This window comes from Lygodium microphyllum, chromosome 27, assembly GCF_053477565.2.
Source record: "Lygodium microphyllum isolate KBCC chromosome 27, Lygodium_microphyllum_v1.1.10, whole genome shotgun sequence".
NCBI classification, from domain to species: domain Eukaryota; kingdom Viridiplantae; phylum Streptophyta; class Polypodiopsida; order Schizaeales; family Lygodiaceae; genus Lygodium; species Lygodium microphyllum.
This window is the reverse complement of record NC_141161.1, coordinates 124,937,730-124,957,615: the sequence shown is the minus strand read 5'-3', so window position 1 is coordinate 124,957,615 and position 19,886 is coordinate 124,937,730. Positions and strand designations below refer to the sequence as shown.

The 19,886-nt window shown below is 40.9% G+C and overlaps 1 pseudogene; it reads right to left on the bottom strand.

The window, feature by feature from the left end:
* Positions 1-217: 217 nt before the first annotated feature.
* LOC148012792 (uncharacterized) lies at positions 218-1,313 on the bottom strand (annotated as a pseudogene).
* Between the last annotated feature and the right edge of the window lie 18,573 nt (positions 1,314-19,886).

Genomic DNA, 19,886 nt, shown 5'->3' with positions numbered 1-19,886 from the left:
AATGAAAGAAATAAGATATTAGAGATGTTTTTGAATTAAGATTATATCAAATAAAAATTTATACTAAAAATTAATGAGCGATAAATACCTTGCAAGTGATCCAAGGCAATATGTTACATATCAGACTCCTCTTGTAGTACATCCATCAATAACAAGGGGTAGAACATGCTGCATACATGATTAATCCAATCAACAAAACATGCAAGAAAATAAATACTTACAAAGATCTAGATAGATTTACCTTCACAAAATTGTGCCAATCATGTGTTTTTAAACCAAACAAGCTCTTGTCATCTAGAGTGAACATGTTTTTACAAGATGCTCCATATCCTATAGGCATACGAATCGACTAAATCTTCCCGTTGATAGTCTCTAGCTCTTCTATCATGAGCACCCATGGGGAAAGCTTGTAAGTTGTCTCAAGTTGAGTTTCATAAAAAAGTGGCCATAGATTAGGCTTTCAATTTGGATCCTTTAAGTCATTTCTTGCTACTGTTGTGTCTTTCAAGCCAATGAGGTGTTGCCATAACAAATGACTAACGTTCTTGAATATATGCAAAGGATCAAGAAGATGCCATATCTTCAAATCCTTCCAATATTCTAAAGTATACCATATCGAAGGACTTTGATCTAGAGCACATTTTCCTCTCTCTCGCTTTTTGACAGTGTCATCATCATTGCTACTTATGATCTCCGACTTCGGGTCGATAGCAGGTCCAACAATCCACTTTAGGTATCACTCCCTCAGTGTCATTGGTATTGGACATTTCCCTTCTTCTACCTTTCCATTTTCCATTAAATTTACGACTTGCTTGCTGTCTCGTAGATAATGATCTTTAGATAAAAATTGTTTATGTTGAAGATATATATTTTTGTTGAGATTTTTTCTATAAGTTGATCTCAACCAATCACCACAAATTGGACAAGCTTTATAACCCTTGGTACATATCCTTACATGGAAAACATAACAAAGATGATTAGTGCAATGAACATTGTACAAAAGTATGAGACAATATATATATTTAAACCATTTACATGAGCAAAAAGCGTATCCTGGAAAGTCGTGGATAGTCCACGCTAAAATCACGAACAATAAACTATCTTTGATCGATGCTTCTAGACATATCCATGACATCAATCCCTCTCCAAAAATCTTGAGGATCGTCGATGAGAGGGGCCAAATAAACATTCAGGTCTTTAACTCTAATGCTAAGATATGGGGGTAAACTATAGTTAGTAACTACCACTAGCCATGTAGACCATTTACTTGATTTCATTGAAAATGGATTCACACCATCTAATGCTACACCCATCTTTGAATTGTGTGGTTCTTTTGGAAAATGTGGCCATCTCAAATCAATATGCTCAAATGCAGGACTATTTGATAGAATTTGCATTACTCCATCTTTGCTCTTGTGCTCTGCTCCCCATGTCATAAGCTTAGCTAATTCAAGACTTTGAAACATATGTTTTATACGTGGAGCTAGGGGAAAATGTCTCAATATCTTTCTAGGGATGTTACCTTTCTCCTCTTTATAATGAGCTGTTTAACATTTTGGACATGTCACACTATCCTCATACTGACCTCTATATAAAATACAATTGTTGGGACATGCACGTATAGAAGAATAGTCGAGTCCAAGACTACTTATCATCTTCTTCACCTCATCATGTGATGTAGTAAGGGAATTTCTTGTCAACAAGAACTTCTGAGAGAGTAGCCTACAAGCTCATTAAAAATATGATCAATAACAAGCAAACATGTTTAGAATGTAACAAAATAATATGTTAGATTATTCCATACTTCAAAAGTGCTGAAATGGATAGATTTCTCCATGCAAAACGGTTTTGAAGATTTAGAATAACTAAGCTTGCACTTAGTCGTGTCAGTTGGCTTCTTGCGTAGATACCCTTTAGAGCTTCTTCTCGAAGATACTTCTCGTTGTTAGGAATATCACTCGCACTATCATTTTGATACCAATCCTCAATAAAATCAGACATGCCATCGTCATTATCAAAGATAACATCATGCCCATTAAAGTCCTTAGAATATTGTTTGTTTAGTCTTGCATACGCATTAGGATCACTCTTGCGTAGGATCCCCATGCACTCTATTGACATGTGAGATATGTCATGTGAATGTTGGTTTGTGACATTATCAATGTCATAATCCGGAATCTACATAATAGCATGTTTCTATATAAAAGGAAAGAGAGGTGTGCATGGAATTCAATAACTATCACATATACAAAAGCATTTAGAGACAATAAAACACAAATATCAAATTAAAATAGAGACAATAGAGAATGTGATGCAAATTTAAGTGTAGAATTAGGGTACAAGAGGTCAAAACAACATTAGGAATTGTATACAATGAAGCTCTCAACCCTCATCTGTTAAGGGTGCTCGTGGAGGTCTACGCCATCCATAATTGACTAGCAATTCATCACCATCATGTAATGATCTAATAGCATTGACAACTATGTATCTTTCTACATCCCCATGTTGAGATATCCAGCTCCACTCGTGATATGCCAGGGTGACCGTTGTGCATTTATGTCACCGACTTGTCAGTTGTAGATGCGGTTGGTATACCGCCCATGAATAATAGCTATATGATAGCTATCCTTATCTACTCTAGTTCGTGGCTCAGTTAGTATGCCACCTTAGTTAGTTGAGTTTGGTTTGAGACCCATATATAGGGTTCTTCTATTTCTTTGTATGAGAGTTCTTTTTGGCTTACACAACTAAGAAGAGGAAAACTGTTTTCAGCCTCCACCTCTGTGTGTATTCCCCCATTATGCAAGCAAGAAAGCTACAAGTGAGACTCCTTCCTTCTCTCCCACAATCTTGACATGGTATCAGAGCCTTGTTCGTGGTAAGGAGCTCAAGAAAGCAAGCCAAGCTCGCGGTGTTCTAGTAAGAGGAGCAGTGTTGCTTTCATTTTATGTTTTGGGAGCAGATCTCTGTAGGTAGCACAGCCGGAAATTGCAACAGTGCATTGTCTCAGGTTGAGACACCCTTCGCGGTGGTGCAAGAGGGCAGTATATGCTGCGGGGGAGGGCTTTACCCCTTGGCGACCCTGTTTTTTTGATTTGAGGCCATTTCGGGGCTGTTTTGGAGGCGGAAGTTTTCTGCACGCACTCAGGAAAAGGTCCAATTTAATGCTGTGCGACCACTATTCTACAGGTTGGTGAAAAGTTACCACAGAAATTGCATCATATGCTTGTGTGCAGAGACATTGGGAGTTACAGAATCATCCTTGGTTCCTGTTTATGCAAAATCGTCACTAGGAAGTGACTGTGTGGTCAAATACCACTTTCGCCAGTTTTGCAGATTTGCCCTTGTGAGGGTGAAGCTGTGTTTTTTGCAGTGACAGAATTTTTTGCAGTGTTCTGTAATGGCGTCTGATTCTCTTTCACAGATTGTCACTGAAAAGCTTGACAAGAACAACTTCCAAGCATGGAAGTTTAGAATGACGAATTTCCTTATGGAAAAAGGATATTGGGAATTTGTTGCAGGAAATGAAGAAGAACCAGTTCTTCCTGATGTTCCCAATCAACAGCAAATGCATGCATTCAAAGCATGGCATGAGAGAGCCAGGAAAGTTATGTACTGGCTGTCTATCAGTATTTCAGACTCTATGATTGTGCATATTCAGGATGCAAGTACGCCAAAGGAGGCATGGGATACTTTGTCAAAAATGTATAGCACAAATACGCAAGCCAGGAAAATGCAGCTCAAGCAAGAGTTGCATAATGTGCAAAGAGAAAGTATGAGCATCAATGACTACCACATGAAGGTGAAGAAGATTGCAGATGCACTTGCTTCCATTGGGTCGCCAGTGGAAGATGATGATTTAGTTTCTGTGACCTTGAATGGTCTAGGAAAGGATTATGCACAGTTTCGGACATCCATTTCAGTTCGTGAAAGATTTCCTGATTTTGAGGAGTTGATTGCTCTTCTAATTTCTGAGGAGTAGAGAAATGGTGGTGCATCTTCTTCAGGAGGAACTTCAAAAGAAGTTGTCTTCTACTCAAATGCTGGAAGAGGTAGAGGCAGAGGTAGAGGAGGCCGATTTGGAGGCCGTGGTAGAAATCAGAATATGCAGCAAACTCAAGAAAACCAGTCCTATGGAGGAGGACGTGGTAACTCTAGAGGCAGGGGGAGGCAAAGAGATCGTGGTGGATGGCAAAGAGGCCAAAATGCAAACAATAATGTTGAATGCTACTACTATGGTAAAATGGGTCATATAGCTAAAGACTGCTATAAAAAATAGAATGACATCATGAATGGAAAACTGCAACAAGGAAATTATGCATCTTCTAGTAGACAGGGTGATGATAGAAATGAGCATTTGTTTATGGTGCAGCACATGAACAATTCTGTGACAAGTGCAGAAGAAAGCAACGATGTATGGTATGTTGACTCAGGTGCATCAAACCACATGACAGGTCATGCAGAATGGATGGAGGATGCAAGGAAAATGGAAAAACCAGGATTTGTGGAGACTGGTGATGATACTGCACATCCTATTGTGCAGATTGGAAAATTTCCTTTGTCTATGCAGGATGGGAAAAAGAAATACATGTCCGATGTATTTCATGTCCCGAATATCACCAAGAATCTGGTTTCTGTTGGTCAAATGGTTGAACAGGGCTTGCAGGTCAGATTTAATCCTCATGGATGCTTTGTTGAGGATATGAAAAATAAAGGTCGCTTGATAGCAAAAGGAAAGAAGAAGGGCAGAATGTTTACGTTGGATGCAAACATGTCTGAATTGAGTGCAGCAATGTTTGCACATGGGACCGGTGTAGTTGCAGATATTGATATCTGGCATAAACGCATTGGTCATGTTAATGTACAGCGACTTAAATCAATGCAGGCCCAAAATATTGTTGCAGGATTGCCTAAATTCAAGGTTGCAGAAATGCATAAGGTATGTGAAGCCTGTCAGTTTGGAAAACAGGCAAGGAAACCATTTCCTAGACATGTTCAAGAGAGTAAGAAGCCATTGGAATTAATCCACTCTGATGTGTGGACTACTAAAGCTACATCTCTTGGAGGCTGTCATTATTTTGTCACTTTTATTGATGACTATAGCAGAAAAGTTTGGGTGTATTTTATGAAAAAGAAAAGTGAAGTTTTTGGGCATTTCAAAACTCTTAAAGCTATGGTTGAAAAAGAAACAGGCCTGCAAATAAAATGCCTAAGGTTAGATGGAGGGGGAGAGTATCTCTCAAATGAGTTTGCAAGGTTCATGCAGGAGCATGGCATAAAGCAGCAATATTCATGCAATCATACCCCACAACAAAATGGAATTGCAGAAAGAAAAAACAGGCATATTGGAGAGGTATCTCGTGCCATGCTCAATGAAAAAGACCTACCAGATTTTTATTGGGCTGAGGCAGTTGCTACAGCAGTCTACAAAATGAACAGGACTCCCACTCCAGCAATACATGGCATGATTCCAGAGGAGAGGTATCCTGGTAGGAAACCAGATATTTCTCATTTGAAAATTTTTGGTTGCATTGCCTATGTTCATGTGCCAGATGAGTTGAGATCCAAGTTGGATCCAAAAGCTGAGAAGTGCATCTTTATTGGTTATTCTCTGCAGCAAAAAGGGTATAGATGCTATAACCCTTCTACTCGTAAGTTTACAGTGAGCAGAGATGTTGTTTTTGATGAGATGAGTAGCTGGTATGAACCAGTAAATGTGATTGATAATGTAGATGCACAAAATGGTAATGCTGCACAGAATTCACAGCAGCAGTCACAAGATATTAGTGGACCTGGAGCATCCTCTAGCAGTGGTTCACATTCTTCGCCATGGACAGGCAAATTGAGATTAGGAGAATCTTCTCAAAGCAATGTAGATAGTGGTATGCAGGTATCACGAAAAGGAAAAGAGAAGGTAGATCAGCCCATGTTTGATGTGAATGCAGGTCACTCTTATGTGGATGGTGAATCGAGTGGCTCAGAACAGAGCATTGATGATGAGTTGGGTATTCCTTCTATTGTTACACCTGGAGTAAGGAATACCAGGGATGTTTTGAGAGCACCTGGGAGTGAACCTACTTTGCACAGGTCTACCAGAGCTAGGTATCCTGGGGATAGGCTGAAATATGATGGATTTACAGCCATTCACTATGCATATATGGTCAAAGTGATACAGGAACCAGAACCCACTTCTTTTGAACAAGCCATGGGAAAAGAAAAATGGGAGAAATCCATGGATGAAGAAATGGATGCCTTGGAAGCAAATGCTACATGGGAATTGGTACCTTTGCCTAAAGGTAAAAATGCAATTGGTTGTAAGTGGGTTTATAAGGTGAACCACAATGCAGATGGTTCTGTGAATAGATACAAGGCAAGAATAGTAGTCAAGGGGTATGCACAAACATATGGCATTGATTATGAAGAAACATTCAGTCCGGTTGCAAGGATGGCAACCGTAAGAGCAGTCATTGCTATGGCTGCATCAAAGGAATGGTCTTTACATCAGATGGATGTAAAGAATGCCTTCTTGCATGGTGATTTGCAAGAAGAGGTATATATGGAGCAGCCACCAGGTTATGTGCATGTTGTTCATCCTGAGTTTGTTTGCAGGTTGAAGAAAGCCTTGTATGGCTTGAAGCAAGCACCTAGAGCATGGTTTGACAAGATAGGACAATATCTTGTCACTATTGGCTTTCAGATTTCCAAGGCAGATTTCTCACTTTCTGTGAGAAAAACAGAGAAAGGTATTATGCTGCTTGTCATTTATGTTGATGATTTGATTATGACAGGTGACAGTGATGAAGATATCCTTCATGTGAAAATGCTATTAAAGCAGAAGTTTGAGATGAAGGATTTGGGAGAGCTACATTATTTCTTGGGCATTGAGGTGATTAGATCATCAAGTGGGATACAGCTCTTGCAGAGGCAGTATGGATTGGACATGCTGTCCAAATATGGGATGACAGGCTGTAAGCCTATTTCAGTTCCTTTGGAGCAGAATGTGAAGCTGAGCACAGATGCAGGTGAGCTTCTGGAAGACCCTACTATGTACAGACGCATAGTAGGAAGTTTGATTTATATGACTATTACCAGGCCAGATTTGAGCTATGTTGTTGAATTGGTAAGTTAGTTTATGCAGGCTCCAAGGAAACCGCATTTGGATGCAGCTAGACGCATACTCAGGTATGTGAAGTCCACATTGCAGTATGGACTATTTTATGAGACTGGGGTTGAGATACAGCTGCATGGATACACTGATGCTGATTGGGCTGGTAGTGTTTCTGATAGACGATCTACCAGTGGATATGTGTTCTCTTTTGGGAGTGTTGCAGTCACTTGGAGCAGCAAGAAACAGCCTACAGTTGCCTTGTCGAGCACAGAGGCTGAGTACAGGGGTGCAGCAATGGTTGCATGTGAGGTAGCTTGGTTGCATAAGCTACTTTATGATATGCATCAGTCTACAGATGGGCCAGTTGTCATTTATTGTGACAACATGAGTAGTATACACTTGGCAAATAACCCAGTCTATCATGCTAGAACAAAGCACATTGAGGTGCATTATCACTATGTGCGAGAGAGGGTTTTACTAGGTCTTATTGATCTAGTTTATGTCAGCACAGAGGATCAGGTAGCTGACATATTTACGAAGGCATTGGGCGCAGAGAAGCTGCGCAAGTTCAGAGACCTGCTTGGTGTGCAGGAATTGGGATTGAGCTCGAGGGGGAGTGTTGAGATATCGAGCTCCACTCGTGATATGCCAGGGTGACCGTTGTGCATTTATGTCACCGACTTGTCAGTTGTAGATGCGGTTGGTACACCGCCCATGAATAATAGCTATATGATAGCTATCCTTATCTACTCTAGTTCGTGGCTCAGTTAGTATGCCACCTTAGTTAGTTGAGTTTGGTTTGAGACCCATATATAGGGTTCTTCTATTTCTTTGTATGAGAGTTCTTTTTGGCTTACACAACTAAGAAGAGAAAAACTGTTTTCAGCCTCCACCTCTGTGTGTATTCCCCCATTGTGCAAGCAAGAAAGCTACAAGTGAGACTCCTTCCTTCTCTCCCACAATCTTGACACCCCACTCATATGTCCTAGTTCATGACTATACTCACACTCCACAAACGTGCAATTGGTTCTTGCACTCATCCCTTGAGTACTATTGATTAAACCTGCTATTTTTCCTTAAGAGTAAGGTCTTCTATCAACATAGAGTCTTTGTCCTTTTACATGTGTCATCCCTCTATCAGAAAGAGAGACTACATTGAGAGTACATAACCCATAAGTACTCATGCTCTGAATGTAGCAAGTAAGCTTATGCCATGGACCCCATCTATATATAGGTCCACAAAAATACATAAGGGTTACCTTTGACTAAGGGGGCACATGCAAATCCTATGCAATAAAGAGGCCTTGTGTCAAGATTGTGGGAGAGAAGGAAGGAGTCTCACTTGTAGCTTTCTTGCTTGCACAATGGGGGAATACACACACAGATGGAGGCTGAAAACAGTTTTTCTCTTCTTAGTTGTGTAAGCCAAAAGAACTCAAGTACATAAAGAATAACCCTATATATGGGTCTCAAACCAAACTCAGCTAACTAAGGTGGCGTACTAACTGAGCCACGAACTAGAGTAGATAAGGATAGTTGTCATCTAGCTATTATTCATGGGTGGTGTACCAACCGCATCTGCAACTGACAAGTCGGTGACATAAATGCACAACGGTCACCCTGGCATATCACGAGTGGAGCTCGATATCTCAACACTCCCCCTCGAGCTCAATCCCAATTCCTGCATACCAAGTAGGTCTCTGAACTTGCGCAGATTCTCTGCGCCCAATGCCTTCGTGAATATGTCAGCTACCTGATCCTCTGTGCTGACATAAACTAGATCAATAAGACCTAGTAAAACCCTCTCCCGCACATAGTGATAATGTACCTCAATGTGCTTTGTTCTAGCATGATATACTAGGTTATTTGCCAAGTGTATACTACTCATGTTGTCACAATAAATGACAATTGGCCCATCTGTAGACTGATGCATATCATAAAGTAGCTTATGCAACCAAGCTACCTCACATGCAGCCATTGCTGCGCCCCTGTACTCAGCCTCTGTGCTTGACAAGGCAACTGTAGGCTATTTCTTGCTACTCCAAGTGACTGCAGCACTCTCAAAAGAGAACACATATCCACTGGTAGATCGTCTATCGGAAATACTACCAGCCCAATCAGCATCAGTGTATCCATACAACTGTATCTGAACCCCAGTCTCATAAAGTAGTCCATACTGCAATGTGGACTTCACATACCTGAGTATGTGTCTAGCCGCATCCAAATGTGGTTTCCTTGGAGCCTGCATAAACTGACTTACCAATCCAACAGCATAGCTCAAATCTGGTTTGGTAATAGTCATATAAATCAAACTTCCTACTATGCGTCTGTACATAGTAGGGTCTTCCAGAAGCTCACCTGCATCTGTGCTCAGCTTCACATTCTGCTCCAAAGGAACTGAAATAGGCTTACAGCCTGTCATCCCATATTTGGACAGCATGTCCAATCCATACTGCCTCTGCAAGAGCTGTATCCCACTTGATGATCTAATCACCTCAATGCCCAAGAAATAACGTAGCTCTCCCAAATCCTTCATCTCAAACTTCTGCTTTAATAGCATTTTCACATGAAGGATATCTTCATCACTGTCACCTGTCATAATCAAATCATCAACATAAATGACAAGCAGCATAATACCTTTCTCTGTTTTTCTCACATAAAGTGAGAAATCTGCCTTGGAAATCTGAAAGCCAATAGTGACAAGATACTGTCCTATCTTGTCAAACCATGCTCTAGGTGCTTGCTTCAAGCCATACAAGGCTTTCTTCAACCTGCAAACAAACTCAGGATGAACAGCATGCACATAACCTGGTGGCTGCTCCATATATACCTCTTCTTGCAAATCACCATGCAAGAAGGCATTCTTTACATCCATCTGATGTAAAGACCATTCCTTTGATGCAGCCATAGCAATGACTACTCTTACGGTTGCCATCCTTGCAACCGGACTGAATGTTTCTTCATAATCAATGCCATATGTTTGTGCATACCCCTTGACTACTAATCTTGCCTTGTATCTATTCACAGAACCATCTGCATTGTGGTTCACCTTATAAACCCACTTACAACCAATTGCATTTTTACCTTTAGGCAAAGGTACCAATTCCCATGTAGCGTTTGCTTCCAAGGCATCCATTTCTTCATCCATGGATTTCTCCCATTTTTTTTTTCCCATGGCTTGTTCAAAAGAAGTGGGTTCTGGTTCCTGTATCACTTTGACCATATATGCATAGTGAATGGCTGTAAATCCATCATATTTCAGCCTATCCCCAGGATACCTAGCTCTGGTAGACCTGCGCAAAGTAGGTTCACTCCCAGGTGCTCTCAAAACATCCCTGGTATTCCTTACTCTAGGTGTAACAATAGAAGGAATACCCAACTCATCATCAATGCTCTGTTCTGAGCCACTCGATTCACCATCCACATAAGAGTGACCTGCATTCACATCAAACATGGGCTGATCTACCTTCTCTTTTCCTTTTTGTGATACCTGCATACCACTATCTACATTGCTTTGAGAAGATTCTCCTAATCTCAATTTGCCTGTCCATGGCGAAGAATGTGAACCACTGCTAGAGGATGCTCCAGGTCCACTAATATCTTGTGACTGCTGCTGTGAATTCTGTGCAGCATTACCATTTTGTGCATCTACATTATCAATCACATTTACTGGTTCATACCAGCTACTCATCTCATCAAAAACAACATCTCTGCTCACTGTAAACTTACGAGTAGAAGGGTTATAGCATCTATACCCTTTTTGCTGCAGAGAATAACCAATAAAGATGCACTTCTCAGCTTTTGGATCCAACTTGGATCTCAACTCATCTGGCACATGAACATAGGCAATGCAACCAAAAATTTTCAAATGAGAAATATCTGGTTTCCTACCAGTATACCTCTCCTCTGGAATCATGCCATGTATTGCTGGAGTGGGAGTCCTGTTCATTTTGTAGACTGCTGTAGCAACTGCCTCAGCCCAATAAAAATCTGGTAGGTCTTTTTCATTGAGCATGGCACGAGATACCTCTCCAATATGCCTGTTTTTTCTTTCTGCAATTCCATTTTGTTGTGGGGTATGATTGCATGAATATTGCTGCTTTATGCCATGCTCCTGCATGAACCTTGCAAACTCATTTGAGAGATACTCTCCCCCTCCATCTAACCTTAGGCATTTTATTTGCAGGCCTGTTTCTTTTTCAACCATAGCTTTAAGAGTTTTGAAATGCCCAAAAACTTCACTTTTCTTTTTCATAAAATACACCCAAAATTTTCTGCTATAGTCATCAATAAAAGTGACAAAATAATGACAGCCTCCAAGAGATGTAGCTTTAGTAGTCCACACATCAGAGTGGATTAATTCCAATGGCTTCTTACTCTCTTGAACATGTCTAGGAAATAGTTTCCTTGCCTGTTTTCCAAACTGACAGGCTTCACATACCTTATGCATTTCTGCAACCTTAAATTTAGGCAATCCTGCAACAATATTTTGGGCCTGCATTGATTTAAGTCGTTGTACATTAACATGACCAATGCGTTTATGCCAGATATCAATATCTGCAACTACACCGGTCCCATGTGCAAACATTGCTGCACTCAATTCAGACATGTCTGCATCCAACGTAAACATTCTGCCCTTCTTATTTCCTTTTGCTATCAAGCGACCTTTATTTTTCATATCCTCAACAAAGCATCCATGAGAATTAAATCTGACCTGCAAGCCTTGCTCAACCATTTGACCAACAGAAACCAGGTTCTTGGTGATATTCGGGACATGAAATACATCTGACAGGTATTTCTTTTTCCCATCCTGCATAGACAAAGGAATTTTTCCAATCTGCACAATAGGATGTGCAGTATCATCACCAGTCTCCACAAATCCTGGGTTTTCCATTTTCTTTGCATCATGCATCCATTCTGCATGACCTATCATGTGGTTTGATGCACCTGAGTCAACATACCACACATCGTTGCTTTCTTCTGCACTTATCATAGAATTGGTCATGTGCTGCACCATAAACAAATGCTCATTTATGTCATCACCCTGTCTACTAGAAGATGCATAATTTCCTTATTGCAAATTTCCATTCATGATGTCATTCTACTTTTTATAGCAGTCTTTAGCCATATGACCCATTTTACCACAGTAGTAGCATTCAACATTGCTGTTTGCATTTTGGCCTCTTTGCCATCCACCACGATCTCTTTTGCTCCCCCTGCCTCTAGAGTTACCACGTCCTCCTCCATAGGACTAGTTTTCTTGAGTTTGCTGCATATTCTGATTTCTACCACGGCTTCCAGATCGGCCTCCTCTACCTCTGCCTCTACCTCTTCTAGCATTTGAGTAGAAGACAGCTTCTTTTGAAGTTCCTCCTGAAGAAGATGCACCACCATTTCTTTGCTCCTCAGAAATTAGAAGAGCAATCAACTCCTCAAAATCAGGAAATCTTTCACGGACGGAAATGGATGTTCGGAACTGTGTATAATCCTTTCCTAGACCATTCAAGGTCACAGAAACTAAATCATCATCTTCCACTGGCAACCCAATGGAAGCAAGTGCATCTACAATCTTCTTCACATTCATGTGGTAGTCATTGATGCTCATACTTTCTCTTTGCACATTGTGCAACTCTTGCTTGAGTTGCATTTTCCTGGCTTGCGTATTTGTGCTATACATTTTTGACAAAGTATCCCATGCCTCCTTTGACGTACTTGCATCCTAAATATGCACAATCATAGAGTCTGAAATACTGATAGACAGCCAATACATAACTTTTCTGGCTCTCTCATGCCATCCTTTAAATGCCTGCATTTGCTGTTGAGTGGGAACATCAGGAAAAACTGGTTCTTCTTCATTTCCTGCAACGAATTTCCAATATCCTTTTCCCATAAGGAAATTCGTCATTCTAAACTTCCATGCTTGGAAGTTGTTCTTGTCGAGCTTTTCACTGACAATCTGTGAAAGAGAATCAGACGCCATTACAGAACACTGCAAAAAATTCTGTCACTGCAAAAAGCCACAGCTTCAGCCTCACAACGGCAAATCTCCAAAACTGACGAAAGTGGTATTTGACCACACAGTCACTTCCTAGTGACGATTTTGCATCAACAGGCAACAAGGATGATTCTATAACTCCCAATGTCTCTGCGCACAAGCATACGATGCAATTTCTATAGTAACTTTTCACCGACCTGTAGAACAATGGTCGCACAGCATAAAACAGGGCCTTTTCCTGAGTGCGTGCAGAAAACTTCCGCCTCTAAAACAGGCCCCGAAATGGCCTCAAATCAAAAAAACAGGGCAACCAAGGGCTAAAGCCCTTGCCCGTAGCATATACTGCCCTCTTGCTACAATGCGAAGGGCGTCTCAACCTGAGACAATGCACTGTTGCAATTTCCGGCTGTGCTACCTGCAGAGACTTGCTCCCAGAACAAAAAAATGAAAGCAACACTGGTCCTCTTACCAGAACACCGCGAACTTGGTTTGCTTTCTTGAGCTCCTTACCACGAACAAGGCTCTGATACCATGTCAAGATTGTGGGAGAGAAGGAAGGAGTCTCACTTGTAGCTTTCTTACTTGCACAATGGGGGAATACACACACAGGTGGAGGCTGAAAACAGTTTTCCTCTTCTTAGTTGTGTAAGCCAAAAGAACTCAAGTACATAGAAATAGAATAAGTCTATATATGGGTCTCAAACCAAACTCAACTAACTAAGGTGGCATACTAACTCAGCCACAAACTAGAGTAGATAAGGATAGCTGTCATCTAGCTATTATTCATGGGCGGTGTACTAGCCGCATCTGCAAACTGACAAGTCGGTGACATAAATGCACAACAGTCACCCTGGCATATCATGAGTGGAGCTCGATATCTCAACACCTTGTCCTACTCCAGTGATGGCAGACATAGCAATCATGTAGCGATTGCTTCAAAAGCTGAAAACCACTCCATCTATAGGAAGTGATCCTCTCTGCCATCCTTCGTATTATCTTCAATCATATGTCTGTCTACTAGAGAATTCAAATGATTAGGCAAAGGATGATCTCCAGCTATCTCAGCCTCCAAAGTAGGAGGTAGAGGATGTTGAGAAACCTTGAGCTACAACTGACAAATGACCTATCCTTGCCGTGTGTGAGGGACATGTGCACCACTGATAGTGAAGTTATCCTCGTCATCAAGTGAATATGCCTACATATAGAATATGGTTGCATTATATATGAGCCTTTAATTTATAAAATAACCAACAATAAAACTAAGGGACAGCAGTCACATACCATGGGTTGATGTCATGGCCCAATAGAAATCCATAGGGCACTCCAAAGACACACTTTCTTAGATTGAGAGCAATGTAGAACTACCTACAACGCTCAAAACATTTTCTCAAAATAATCAACTCTCTCTCCCTTGTGGGTGGCTGCCCTTAGGTCATCAATAAAGACATTCAAATCCTCCGTAAAAATATCACCAAAAGTTTTATAAGTCGTACATTGCCAAGAACCTAGCGTATTGCATAATCTAAAAGCCATAACATGATAAGCAAAGGTGCTAGATACAATGATAAATGTCATTTTCAATTTATCTTCCTTTGCGATAGCCATTTGGTTATAACTAGCAAATGAATAGATATCCCTACCTACTAGTAGATCTAGAATATGATCAATAAATGATAACAGATAGTAATATTTAATTATATATTTATTGAGCTCCCTCAAATATATGCAAAACTAGATTTGATTATATTTATTTTTCCTAATAACTACTAGCGAATACCATTCCATGTATTGTACAGGAAATATCATGCCAACTTTATAGCTCCTCAAATAGTCCATCCCTTAGCTCAAAAGACATATGCCTCACTTTTTATTGAATAGGATGGCTACCCTTCTTTATGGGAATAGTATACACAACCAAAGTAGGAGGAATACCCCTCAGCTCATCATAGCTCCAAGCAAAAATATCACAGAAATGTTGGATCAAGGACACATACTCCTTCCTCTCTTCTAGACTAAGCATAGGTCCTAGTTTAGTCAGTTGTGATGGATAATCCAACATACTGAGATCTAGCTCAATCAAAATCGTGTCTCTAATTCTATCTCAAGCTTCTTTGAGCTCATTCAAAGTCACTTGGTAGATATCTTCTATAGTGGACTCCTCTTTTGATTCATCAGCTTTGACAAAGAACCTCTTCCAGAAGGATCCTTTAATGCGTCTAATTTTGTTGAAGATAAGGGTACCCTCTTGCTTTGAGGAGATTTAGGATATGCATCCGCTATTACATGTCTATCACTTTTATAAAAAATCAGACAACCAGTAGGTATATCAGCTTTATAGTCAAAATTGCAAGATTCATGGCCTTCCTAATAATACTTTATAAGTAGACTTTTGGTAATACAACCTTCTGGTTACCTTAAACTATCATTAGCCATCTAGAGAATTGTGGAGAAACTTTTTTGGATTTTGAGTCCCATCATTTCCAACAATTTTAAACTCATAATATTGACGAAGTATCCCATATCCACAATAGCATGATCCACTAATATGCCATCGTCATATGCCATTACCCTTGGGCCAATGCTTTTCAACATGTTCAAACTAGTCATCTCCCCCTACATAGGCTATTCCCAAGGGTTCAATGATATACCTAGTGTAACACCATAGTGGGGAATATGGGAATTTTCCATAAGTTTGGGACACATGGTCAAATCTTTGGATTTGTCATAACTTGAACACAATAACTCCAAATCGAGTGCTCTATAGCTCAATAGATTCCATTTTTCAAGTGTTTTTCAATGATAGGTCATATCGTATGGTTTTGAGAAACTTATGGGCATGTTATCCGGGTGCCACCTTTTTAGTGTTCAAAAAATGGAAATTGGGAGATTCCCAAACTCACTAATACTGTGTTGTGTGAAGGAACTTCTTAAAATCTTTATGCACTCTTAGAGATAACTTAATCAGTTGGGAGATTCACATGAGGCTTTAACTCGTAAAGTGAATTGGCTAAGTCAAATTCATTATAATTAGAAATGGTTCTCTTTTCTTGCCAAACCATTCTTTCTCTTTGTTGAACACACTTAAGTGTGTCTTTCTTGGTTTTTACCTTCTTCTTTGTTAGCTCCTTATTAGACATAACTTTGCCATCAGTAGCTTTTAGAGAATCGGCTTCCACATCAAGGTTAATGACTTGCGTCCCCATATTATCTTGTTTAGGTTTTGCCTCATCAAGTTTTACATTATCCTGTAAAGTTCTAAATTTCTTTCTTCGTGTGAACTAACCCTTGTAGGAAAGGGAGATAATGATATGGCAATTGTTGGTAATTTCTTTGGAGATAATGCAAATTTTTTTCCTTATCCCCCCCCAGCCGACAGTCATGCTGGAGGGGGAGGGGAATAGCAACAAAGCAAAAGCTCCTCGGTGGAGCTTGCAAAGGGATACCACCATGCGCACTAACACAAAGGGGTGTATCATCATCCCCTCCCCCCCCCATTTAACCAGAAGGGGAGGCTGGTGCCGGGAGGACGAAAGGAGGGAGTAGTTGAGCCATGTAGAGAGAACGTGAAGAGGAGGGCTGCCAAATACCCTGCAGTGCCACCCTACAATTAGTGGAAGGAGGGAGGGATAAGCCGCCTCATTGCCACTCTGCCCTGACGAGGGTTGTTGAACTGCCGCTGAGTCAGGACGACATCACCCTACCGTCAGTCCGTGCAGCCCAGCTACTACTCACCGCCAGTCACAATTGGCCACGTGGGAAGCTCTAGAAGCTTCCAAAGGGGGGGCCTCCTTAACCCCCCTTTCTAAACCTTATTATCACCCCCCTCCCCCCCACCCCCCCCAATGATTTAACCTTTAAGCCCTTTCTTATGGGCTTCAAAAACCTTTTCACCCCCCGTGTCTTATCACCCCCTTTATCCCTTAAGCCTTTAGTCTTTAAAGGTCTTATCACCCCTCTTATCCCTTAAGCCTAAACACCCTCATGTTTATCCCTTAAACCTTTAGGCTTTAAAGGTCTTATCACCCCTCTTATCCCTTAAGCCTAAACACCCCCGCGTTTATCCCTTAAACCTTTAGGCTTTAAAGGTCTTATCACCCCTCTTATCCCTTAAGCCTAAACACCCCCGTGTTTATCCCTTAAACCTTTAGGCTTTAAAGGTCTTATCACCCCCCTCCCCCCCCCCCCCCCCCGTGTTTAAAGCATTATATGCCCCTTCCCATAGTTGGAACCCAACCCCTGTGTTTTTTTTAAATTTTCCTTTGGGCCTTCCTCATTGGCCTCGGAATCATTTCCCCCCTCCATGTGTAAACCCTCATAAGCCCCTTTTCCCCTATGTTGCCTAAGGGTCCTTAGACCCTTATTTATAACCTTTACGGTTATTATTTTCCCTTGGAGCTCTCCCGCACCTTGTGTCTTTTCCACACCTTTCTATTTCTGTTCCTGTGAGTTTACAAAGGCCATTAAGCCTTCCCCATGGCTTCAATGGGTCTTAGTCCTAAAAGATTCTGAAACACCCTTTCGAATTCCCGACTTCAAGGAGGGAGCCTGCCAAAAACTACTTTCGATAGACGGTGCAAGGGAGCGATGGTGGAATTCCAAGGAGGAGTTGTAAAGCTGCTTCCACGTCCGAAAAACTACAATTGCGATGCCTCCTAAAAAAGTCCAAGGTGCAACTAGGGCAGGGTCATCTCCCGGTATCCATGTGGATATCTCGCCCCAAACCCAGGTTTTCCTTCTTAATTCTTGTTTGATATTGTTGTAATTCAAATATGCAAGGTTAATTGTTAGAAATAGGATATATTTTTGTCCTAGTTGTTCACGGCGAAGGAACTTAGTCGTTAATACTTTTAATGAAACATGAAAAATAAAGAAAGCATAAAAGCATTTCTAGCAAATAGCTTATGCATTGAAATGAATTATAAGATTAGATTATTATCCATTGAAATAGTATACTTCGATTAAGCCTAGAAGTATAAACTGCATCTCATACTATTAATCCATATTCTCTTTGCAATGAATCATCATGGAAAGTGCAAGCATGAAATGATTCTTACGATGCATAAACTCTAGGGAAATATCGTTTGTCAACAGCATAAATTATCAAGTAAAAGGTTGCTTATTTAGCATGAATTTTGTTCGCAAAGAAAAGGGAAGATTAGTTGAAATTAACCTAACCTGATCTCAAACCGATAAGTTAGGGTTGAAAAAATCAATTTACGCATAGTCAATGAATCATGTGGAAGTAATCTCGAAATTATCTTCTAGAGTTAACCAAATTGGCATAAAACCTAAAACACCTAACCCGTGGAATACTCGTTCGGAATAAGTTAATTCCAGGAAACGCCTATACCTTAAATACTTGCCCACATTCACTGAATGTAGGGACAATGAACTGTAATCGTAAAGTGAGCTAGGGTTTGTCCCTGAGAATCTTACAAAGATGAAGCTTGGAAACCCTAGGTCTAACGACGTCAGGCTAGTAACCTGAAACAGATTGTTTCGTGACTCCATAGACTCATAGTTCGATGCGGCACTTGCACAATAAGTGCAGAGTCTTTTGATCTTGTGATTGGATCACAAGGGGATGGCCAAGTCCTCACAATGAAGTTGGCATGTCCTTACGCAAGTTATCTTGCAAGGGGATGAATAATCATCCTAATTTAGTGGTCTTTCTTGAGTAAAGAAGATTGATTGAAACTAAAGACCAACTGATAAACTTAAGGTTTGACCAAATCGGGTTAAGAGGGTACGCCCTAACCCAAGATATAGGGGATCTTGCTAAGTTGCAAGTCATCCCGGATCGAGTGCTGGACGCATTCGAAAGGAAGGATTCATTCCTTAGCAGTTTTCCAACAACAAAAACGATCAATGGAAATGTTTGTGCTTGCTACAGATTTTAGAGCACTGTTTGGCTTCTGTTTGGATGTGACTGCGCATGGACCATTTTCAGCTCGTACCAGATTGCGGCATTCATACGTGTTGGAGGTCATCTAAGAAAACCTTCCTTGAGTTCATGACCCTCTGGCAAGAAAGCGGGTGTCCTTGATATACCATCTTCTTCATGGTTTGTGACCCCGGGGAGTCTAACCGTACAATGGACATGCATGATAATTTGAGGTAGCCAGAACTGTTCCAACACCACGACCTAGTGAATACAAGCTTGAACGAGATAAAATACACATAGACCTCATCTGATATACAAGTCAGGACTCAACCAATGTCTGGGCTCACATTTGGCTTCTCCTCATAATGGGGGCCTTACAACTTTGAGCACCATGGATCATTGGTAGCACCTAATGAGGGTGGGGCATTGATCATATCTAACACCCCCCCTCAATGTCCACCCATAGGTGAACTATCTCCTCGGCCCAATGCCGAGTCTTTGAAGATGAACTTAAAGCAGATCCTTCGTAAGTGCTTTGGTGAAGATATCTACTCCATTCTCCTCTGTTGGATAGTAGACCAGTTCCACTATCCCATCCTCTATCAAATCACGCACATAGTGATACTGGATCTCTATATGTTTGGTGCATGCATGAAACACTGGATTTTTGGCAATGGCGATGCAACTCTGATTGTCACATCTCAGCACAGTTGGTTCTTCATCCTGCACTCCCATATGCCATAGAATCCTTCTCAACCATACAGCCTCACATGCAGCAAAACAAGCTGCCTTCTACTCTGCTTCGGTAGAAGACAATGCCACTGTTGGTTGCTTCTTACTAATCCAAGAGAAAATTCCTGAACCCAAAGAGAAACAATAACCAGAAACTGACTTCCTGG